General features: G+C 39.5%; 1 protein-coding gene across 1 annotated transcript in view; it reads left to right on the top strand.

Annotated features, from left to right (window-relative positions):
* The first annotated feature begins 4,239 nt into the window (after positions 1 to 4,239).
* Positions 4,240 to 9,938, top strand: part of CPQ (carboxypeptidase Q) — a 165,768-nt gene continuing 160,069 nt past the window's right edge. The window contains exon 1 of the mRNA XM_070942106.1: positions 4,240 to 4,324. The gene's annotated coding sequence lies outside the window, so the exon portion shown is untranslated. The remainder of the gene's footprint in view (positions 4,325 to 9,938) is intronic.

Raw genomic sequence — 9,938 nt, 5'->3', positions numbered from 1 at the left:
AAGATACAAAGTTAGGAGGGAGGGGTAAAGGAACAAATTTTCTTATAAAAGGAAAAGCACTATTGATAGATGGGGGGGGAGACACCTCCCCAGTCATGATGCTTTCCTGGTTAAGCATAATTGCAGACCTCAAATGTGGCAGTTTTATATGGATTCTCACATTCGTATCCTTCCCTTCTCCTTTCTTCTCTAATCTGAAGATGGTGAATGATTGACTAGCAATTCATTACGCTGGAGATATAACAATTTGGTTAATTATTTCTACTGTTAAATGCCAAATCCCTTAAGCTTACTTCAACACTGCAAATATGTGTACTATAGTATTCCCAGAACTCAGCTGCCTCCAAGAGAGATTCAGCTCATAACATACCGTAATTCAGCATCATAAAATGCTCAGAACTAATTAATGCCATCCAAAAGAAATCCCTCAAAACACCCAATTTTCTGCCTTTTCTCTATCAATTCTTTTTCAACATGATAAGAATTTATCCTGAATATTTTTGTCATAGGAGAATATAATTTCAGAAGAATTTCCATGGATAAAATGTGGTATACTTCAACAAGATGGACTAAAGAATGTGCATCTCAATAATACTGTATTTCTTTGTACAAACGTCTCTCCAGTGAGTTTCAGCCATTTCACACATTTTTTTCAAATTCAATATTTTATTCAGATTTTGAAGTGTGGGCAACAAAGAAGGCTTCAGAATGATGGAAAGTTGTGGAAAAGAAAATATATCATAGTGCCAGATGTAGGATCTTCTACCACTTCCAACAATAGTTCAGAAATACAACCAAAATAATAAATCAGAAAAAATCAAGGAAAAAAACATTTCTAAAAAAAAATGCAATGTGAATTTTTGCACACCATTACTTTCAATACACTCAAGGAAAAAAAGGCATTTTCCCAACCTATCTCCCCTCCTTCTCAAATATAAAATATGGGGGAAACAAAGTTGTTTGAAGATAAAAGCCGATTACACTTTTCTCAGTATTAAATTAGGCAGATAAATTAGTGCCGAGGAAATGTAAGAGTTGGTTCTCAGACTGTTCAAGATTTAATTGGTCATTATATAAACAACCAGCTGCAGACTTCTCAATTAACAGTGGAAAGAGCTGCTTTCCCTCATGTAGTATGAAACTGTGAGAAAAAGATTCACAAACTTTCTACCTAATGCTCCCTGTGATATACCGAGTGAAAATTATTTCACCCACTGAAATTCTTGAAAAACTACTCTTTTAATAAATCTTGCTTATAATGAATGCTGAGTTCATGCATGGGGACAAAAGTTATTTTCCAAAAATTATTTTTAGTTTAGGTTTAGGCAATGCCTGAAGGCCTGACAGCAAATGTAGGACATCTTTATTTGGAATGCAGAGCAACAGAATAAATTATTTTTCAGAACAAAAATAAGGAACTCAAGATAGTTGGGTTTTTCACCCACCTTTGAATTCCAAATGTCAAGTATGGTTTGTTCCTCCAACTTTGCTGTAAATCCTTGCCCTCCAATCTTTGTTTTCCTACTGATAATAAGCGGAAACAGCAGCCACAGAGAAGCACCCCTCATGCCTTGAATGCCATGGATCCTGCAAAAAATAATTTCCTAGGATATAGAAAATTTAAATTTCCCAGGTGTCCCAGCAGCCAATATACTATTTCTGCAATACTGATTCTGTTGTAGAAAGCAGCACTCAGTTGCACAATGAAATTGCCCAATTAATGTCTATTGCTAAAACAGGAGAGCATTACATTTCTGGCAATTTTATACTGTAACTGAAAAGCATTTTGGAATTCTAATATACTAATTGGAAATTTATGTACAGGTAGTCCTTGATTTAGGGCCAGTCATTTAGCAATTGTTCAAAGTTATGATGGACCCTCCCCAGGGTCAGATTTGAAGTTGCAATGGCCAGGCCCCCTCCATGGTCATGGTGATTGCATTTGGGGATCTTGGCAACCAGCTGGCAGATTTCACTCTTTTGCAGTGTCCCGCAGTCATGTGCTTCCAGTTTCCAGCAAAAATGGCCTTTGCAGACAAAGGATTCATTTAAGGACCACTACAAAAAAGGTCATTAAACAGGGCACAATCATATGGTGGTGATCCATTTTACAACCAGCATGACTTATGACCAGCATGACTTATGACCCATTTTACAAACAGGCTTAATTACTCTCAAAAATTGAAGACTACATGTATCCTGACAAATTTATAAGTCAGGAAGGAGGGGACAAAAATCTGAGAAAGATGATACCACTGAATAAAAGCACTGTTAATACTCCATAGGAAATAAACTATGAGAAAAGCATTTTGTCACTTTCCTCTGCTTAAATGCCACATAGAGAGGTCTTTTGCCCTGGCAGCAAATAGGAACATCTTCCAAGAATAATGTTTATTGGATAAAGAAATCCATATGAAGGTTTAGACTTGCACTTAACAATAGCAAAAACATGCCGGGGCAACAATTCTTTTCTGCCATATCCCCATAATACCGCCTTCCTCCCACTTCAGTTCATAAGCGCAAAGCCTTCAGCGCATTTCCCATAGCATCTCAGTATGAAGGCATTTTCCCCCCTTAACCTGACCTTGCTGAAAGCCAGTCCTGAGAGACAAAAGCTTTGGGCACCCTTTATCATATAGCAGTGTTGGTCAACTTTGGCAACTTTAAGGCCTGTGGATTTCAACTCCCATGCTGGATGGGAAAATCAAGCCACTCAAGTAGCTGAGCAGAAGCACCCAAGGAAGGATAGGGTTCAGCAAACAGCAAACAAACTTCTTGCTCTAATTTTCTGCTGATCCCAAGACAGATGAAGTGCACTTCAATTCAAACCCCCAAGATAAACCCACCAAGTTTCCCCACTACATGCATTTAGAAGTTTTTTTAAAAAAAACTTGGAACATTGTTTATATTACATTTTCCCCCCTTCTCTCTCAATAGCCCTCACTTTGCAGCAGACCACTGGGCTGTAGCTAAGAGGACTCTACTACAAGGGGTATGAAGTTTGTTCCTGTCGACACGCCAGCTGCTTGCCAAAAGTGGGGTGAAAGTGTATGTGTGTGGGGGGTGTACACTTCAAAGGATGGAAAACCTATTTGGCATTTTAAAGGCAGCTCAAAATAATGAAAGACTTCTCTCCTTTGCTCCAAGGACCTGGTGGGCTCAGGAAGCCCACGGTGATGCAATCCAAAAAGACCCTGCCCATGGAGAATAAGAGGGGGAGATGTACTCCATGTTGGCTACAACAGGGGTCTCCAACCTTGGCAACTTTAAGCCTGGCGGACTTCAACTCCCAGAATTCCCCCGCCAGCAAAGCTGGGGAGTTGAAGTCTGGGAGTTGAAGTCCTCCAGGCTTAAAGTTGCCAAGGTTGGAGACTCCTGTTTCAGATGACTGTTCTATGCAAAGGAGACTGCAGGACAATAGTTTTCTGGGGTTTGAGTGCCAGGAGACAACGGGATGAGCCACAGTACTTGCAACTGCAGTGGAGCCTTTTAAAGGACACTAAGATTGCAAACCTCACTTTCTAATCACTTTTGGGAACTGCCTGTTAATCCTCTTAAAATTATTAGAGACCTTTGGAATGACAAGTTTGAAAAGTCTTCATCAGGGTGAGTTTATTTTCAACTCTGAACAAAAGAAAAATTAATTATAAGCTTAAGACTTTAAAGAATTTGAAATAAACAGCAAAAAGCAAAATAAAATTCTGATCTAAGAAATTTATAATCTGATTAAGGATCCAAGTAAATTTGGAATATTGACTTTTACTATAAGATTTTGGAATTAACTATAAAAAATAAATAGCTTCTCATGGGAAACAGATTGTTTTGACTGTCCTGGTTATTGCAAGTCATAACAAAGATAAGTGATGATTTAGAGAGAACTAATTCTAAACATAAGAAAAAATATATATAAGCCTGTTCTTGATGTCAGTTAATACTGGGACTTCCAAAATGATGCAACATGTTGTAACATCAGAAATAGTAAAGGGGATCTTTGAAAAATGGAGCCATAAATTAGTAACCACAATATCAATATTGTCAGTAATAATGTCTGCTTCTATGGTTAGACTATGTTGCTGGCGGGGGAATTCTGGGAGTTGAAGTCCGCCAGGTTTAAAGTTGCCAAGGTTGGAGAGCCCTGGGCTACAATATACTCCTAGGCAAATCCACACCTGAAGGCTCCTCCTTTAAGGCCTGGGCTTCGGTGGAGCCGCCCCACTCCCTCATAAGAGCGGGCTCAGGAGAGGCTCCTTTCTTCCGCTTCTTTCTCAGAGAAGTCGCAGGCTAAAGACAGACGAAGGGGCCGCAGCCAAAGAACTACGAGGAGGTAAGTTAAAAGTTGCCTCGAGCGCGTGCACGTATGCGTGCACTGATTCGGGAGCGCACAGAGGGAGCGCGCTGTTGAGGCTGTTCCGAGCGGTCGAAATGGAAGCCCGGGAAGCCTCTTCCCTTCCTGAAAATGTCGAGAAACGGGAAAAGGAGGGAATCTAACTTTTAAGTTTGACGCTTTCTTTTCCCTCTTACGTGCCTGTGAGATGGACGCTCTTGTCACAGCCCGCTTGACTTGTTAATGCACGGCTGCGTATTGTTTTATGCAATAGAGAATTACTGAAATGGAAAGGGGGAAAAAAACCATGCGGAAGTTACAATGGGAGTAAGCGGTATTCTTCATTCTGTCATGCATTTAGTCTCGAAAGTAGAACTTTTTGGGTCAGGTGTTGGCACCTAAAGGGAAAATGAGCATTTGGTAAGGCTGCTAATCTGAAAATAAGGGTGTTATTTATATATAATACCGTGGATCATTAAGGATATTTGATCTTTCTATCCTGAACCAATGCAGCTACTGATGCCTTTCTGGCAATAGTTTTCTGTCCTTACTTGACATGCAGAAAATTTGCGTTTTTAGCCCAACTTTATCTGAATAATAGCAAAAACAACAACAAACACATAAGAAATGGACATATTTATCTGTATAAACAAATATAAAGATATCTGGATGGAAGAAGCTCCTTAAACATAATGTAGACAACATGCAAATTAGATTAACATGGCTAATTTACTCACTGACTCCTTGCTAACAACAAACAATAATTTGCCTATATGAATGAATGGTTCTTCTACAAGAAAAGATTGTGTAAGGAGCTTATACAAACTGTCCGCAATTGTGAAATGAGCAACATATAAATTAAATAAATAAGAAAAGACTGCAGCAGCAATTTAAAGACAATTAAATTGTGCAACAAGTCTTCATGTCCCAAACTCCCTTCACCAGATGCTTGAAAATGTTCTTCCTCAGTCTTCTTCACCTACATAGAATAGGGATAATTATTAAGGATAATAAAAATAGTATTGAAAATATAGATGCCAATATTATAAACCAGTGATGTAATTGCATTTGACAGATTGTGTACAGTTTTGGTCAGCACACCTCAAAAGGGATGTAAGAGAATTATAGAAGATTTGGGGGATGACATCTAAGATGATCAAGAGGCTGGAGCAGTTTCCCTATTAAGAAAGGTTGTGTGAAATTAAATCCTGGAATAATCAGGATTAATGAAAGGATTGTATTTTTACACAATATGTAATTAAACTTGAAATTTGCTATCATGGGATTGGTGCTGATTATCATCTTGGCTGGCTCAAACAAAAAGTGGGACTAGTTCATGGAAGTCATGGGAATCAGTAGCTCTTAGTTTTAATGGAAATGCAACTGTCTCTGGAAGCCATCTTCTGAGAGACTAAGGGGTTTCTTTGTGCACTTAGTTGGCTGCTGTGAGAAGAGACTGCTGGACTAGTTAGGGCAGGGGTGTCAGACTCATGTCACGGTGGTGTCACATGATGTATTGGGACTTTTTCCCCCTTCACTAAACTGGGTGTGGCCATGGCCAGCACATTTGGCCCACAGGCCGGGAGTTTTGACAGCCCTGAGTTAGGGGATGGATGGATCCCATCCACCTGGATGCTGTTTATAATCTATGTTTTTAAGAAGGCTGAGTTTGAGGAAAAGTGAATGAGCTAGATAGAATAATATTGACCTCACCTAACTTTGACTGAATTGTTAAACACATGGCCATCCATAACACAAAAAAGATTATTTTATGTTTTTGTTTTATATTTAAACAAAATATTGTAGATCTCATTGATTTTTCCCCCAAGCCACAGGATCTTGATTTTTGCCATCTCATTATATATACAGTACTTCTAAAGATGTGCTTTAAGTGAACATTTTGTTTGTACTTCATCTATCAATGAATAGTTCATTCTTCTAGCCCAAGGTATTCTCAGCAATCTTCTCCAGCACTACAATTCAAAGATACCAATATTTCTTTATAGAACCTTTCTGGTAGTACAAGTTTCATAGACTTATGCTAAGCCAGTGGTTCTCAATCTTCCTAATGCCGCGACCTTTTAATACAGTTCCTCATGTTGTGGTGGTCCCCAACCATAAAATTGTTCCTAAGACCATTGAAAATATGTGTTTTCCGATGGTCTTAGGCGATCCCTGTCGCCTAAGACCATCGGTCTTAGGGCCGGGGTATCTGCGAGACCGCCTTCTGCCGCCAATAGCCTCCCACCGACCGGTTTGCTTGCACAGAGAGGGCCTCCTCAGGGTGCCGTCGGTCAGACAGTGTCAGCTGGCGACCCCCAGGGGGAGAGCCTTCTCTGTGGCAGCACCCGCCCTCTGGAATGACCTACCACCTGAGACACGCACGATATCAGACCTCCGGACTTTTCGTCGGGCCCTGAAAACACACCTAGTCCATCTAGCCGGGCTGGCTTGATCCCATCCTCTCAGTTTTAATTGAATTCGGTTTTAATTGGGTTGTTTTTAATATCTTGGGCCGAAATTATTTAATTGTTTTTTAAATTGTTTTTAAATTTTATATGCAATGTTTTATCTTGGCTGTACACCGCCCTGAGTCCCGCAGGAGAAGGGCGGTATAGAAATAAAATAAAATAAATAAATAAATAAACAGTATGAATCTTAGTTGTCATTGTGATGGCTCTGAACTTTTAATATTTGTAGTGGCTTATGTTTTACTCTCAAATTTAGTCAACGAGCCTATAATTTTCAGATACAGATAGTCTTTGATTACAATACTTCATTTAGTGACCGTTTGAAGCGATGGCACTGAAAAAAGTGACATGACCATTTATCACGCTTACAACCATTGCAGCATCCTCATAGTCACGTGATCAAAATTCAGACACTTAGCAATTGACTCATATTTATGACAGTTGCAATGTCCCAGGATCATGTGATCACCTTTTGCAGCCTTCTGACAAAGTCAGTGAGAAAACCAAATTAACAATTTAACAACTGCAAGTATTCAATTAATGGACACAAGAAAGGCGGTAAAATGTAGCAAACCCATTTAACAAATCTTTCACTTAACAACAGAAATTTTGGGCTCAATTGAGGTAATTTGAGAACTATCTATAGTTCTCTACAGAAAGAATGCTTCATTTTCGAAACCAACCAAGGCCAGTTTAGTGGTGCTACAGTATAACCCTGTGACGGTGAACCTATGGTACGCATGCCACAAGTGGCATGCAGAGCCATCTCTGCGGGCACATGAGCTGACGCCCAGGTCAGCTCCACTGCGCATGCCCATGTGCCTCCTGCTGGCCAGCTGATTTTCGGGTCTCTGCTAGGAGATGTACGCTCATGCATGGGGCATGGGGGGGGGGGTCACGTGCGCATAGGTGGGGGGTGCAGCACACCCCGCACCCTGTTTTTGGTTCCAGGAGGCTACTTGCACAAAAATGGGGGGTTGCCGCAGCCCCTTCATCCCCCATTTTTGGTTCCAGGAGGCTTCAGGGAAGCCTGCTAGCATGAAAATGGGGGTGAGGGGGTGGGCGTGTCCCCCATTTTTGGTTCCAGGAGGCTTCAGGGAAGCCTGTTAGCATGAAAATGGGGGTCTTGCGGGGGACCGTGGAGGGGGTCGTGTGTGCATGCACGGGGGGGCGGGGCCTGAAGAGGGCATTGCATTATGGGTGTTGGCACGTGCGTACGCTATAGCGCGCATGCACGTTTTCGGCACCCAAGGAAAAAAAGGCTCGCCATCACTAGTATAACCTATGGTCTGGTTACTCATACAACATAAACTTTAATTTATACAATTTGCTGCCAAAAGATATGGTAGCTGCGACATGGACAGTCCTAAATAGACTTAGATAATCTTAGTAAGAATGAGTTATAGCGTCCATAGTTTGGATAATAATTGTTGGGAACAAATAGAAAAACCACAAGATGTTCATGTGAGCTTAGAAGCAATACACATCTATCCTGAAAAGGGAACTGAACTGGACAGACTCTCAAATTCTACAATACTCTTATATTTCAATTTTTACATGAATATTGAAGTAACCCAAAGGAATCACATATTTTAACAGGTGGTTTTTATTTCTGTAGGTCAAATTCATAAACTTAATTTTTCTATCATAACTAGTGCATGTCATCAATATGTTTATTCCACGGTTTCTAAAAATATTATTTTTCTTGACATAGAGATTGCAACAACTTCAGATAGTTTATCTAGAAATTCTTAGAGGAGATACATGTATAAATGAGATTACTTTTCTCTCTTTTTGTCATTCTCACTTTTAAATTACCTATACGAAAAGATGGGTGCACACAACCTTGCAATTTATATTAGAAACAAAGGAAATTGAAGTTGTTTGCTTCCTAATCTTATTTGAAATCAGTATCTTATCTGAAGCCAGTGGCTGAAAAAGAAAATAATATAGTGAGAGTTATAGGAAAATGTCACAATAAATTATGCATATGAAAATGGAACAAAACAAGAAGCAAAGTGTTTGATTGTTGCAAACCACAAAGGTTGCCAAGAGTCAGGTGGCATATAAGTTTAATAAATTAATGTAATTTTTTAATTATTAAAAAAAAACAATTTTTGTTCAATATTTTAAGAAGTGGCCTAAGTTCTTTTGTCTCTTCAAATTCCATTATTGTCTCACCATTTCTAACTGCAATATAGCAAATTCCAAAGTATTACTATATTTTGTGTGTAATTATTTTAATATCCTTGAGCCATTATTCAAGGCATGATCCTATGTGCATATGCATAAGGATTTTAAGCAGAACTGAATTTTCACCTATACCTGTACTAATGGAAAATATGGTAAGGCTATAATTTATAGGCAGTCACGGGTTTTTATGTTTAACATATTTAAAACCACATAGAAAGCCTTCTTAGAAATTTCACCTCCTAAAAACATTGCACATCAGGCTTTAGGCAACATGGCTCACAAGTATTAAGTATCTGATTACTGGTGCATTTCATGCCAATTCATGTAGTCCAGGGGTGTCAAACTTGTGGCCCGCGGGCCGGATGCATCACGTGCTGGGTCCGCCCCCGCCCGGTTTAGCGAAGGGGAAAAAAGTCCCGATATGTCATGTATTGGTGATGCCGCTGTGACAATGCAAGTTTGACATCCCCTGATGTAGTCAATGTAAGGCAGGGAGAAAGCTACAGAGGGCAAATGAGAGGTGAGAGAAAGAAAAAAAAAAGTAAAGTATATCCCAACATTATGCTAACCATAATGTGATTATAACCTTAATCAAGACATTGTTTATCAGTCACGGGTTATTGCTTAGTGCCACCAGCCCACTGTAACTAATTCAACAAATCATAATTATGCAAATCATAGCAGAGTTTGATTGATGAATCCTGTCTATGGTTGTGTCCATCCATCCTGCTGAGTCCTAATATAGGTAAAATCTAATCTTGGTTTTACCATGGCATCTGCAATTGTGAATAATCTACAGTTCTATGAAACTTTCTTTCTTTCTTTCTTTCTTCATTCAGCATCATTGCATGAAACAAAACTACAATGTAGATTTTTCATCCAATGGCAAATGTGGCATTGGTTTCTGAGGTTGTATTGATCTTAGAGAAACCTTAAGTAAGCAGATAACT

Source organism: Pituophis catenifer, unplaced genomic scaffold (assembly GCF_029215685.1).
Source record: "Pituophis catenifer annectens isolate HBS135680 unplaced genomic scaffold, rPitCat1.0.hap2 SCAF_3, whole genome shotgun sequence".
NCBI classification, from domain to species: Eukaryota; Metazoa; Chordata; class Lepidosauria; order Squamata; family Colubridae; genus Pituophis; species Pituophis catenifer.
This window is presented reverse-complemented; position numbering and strand designations above follow the sequence as displayed.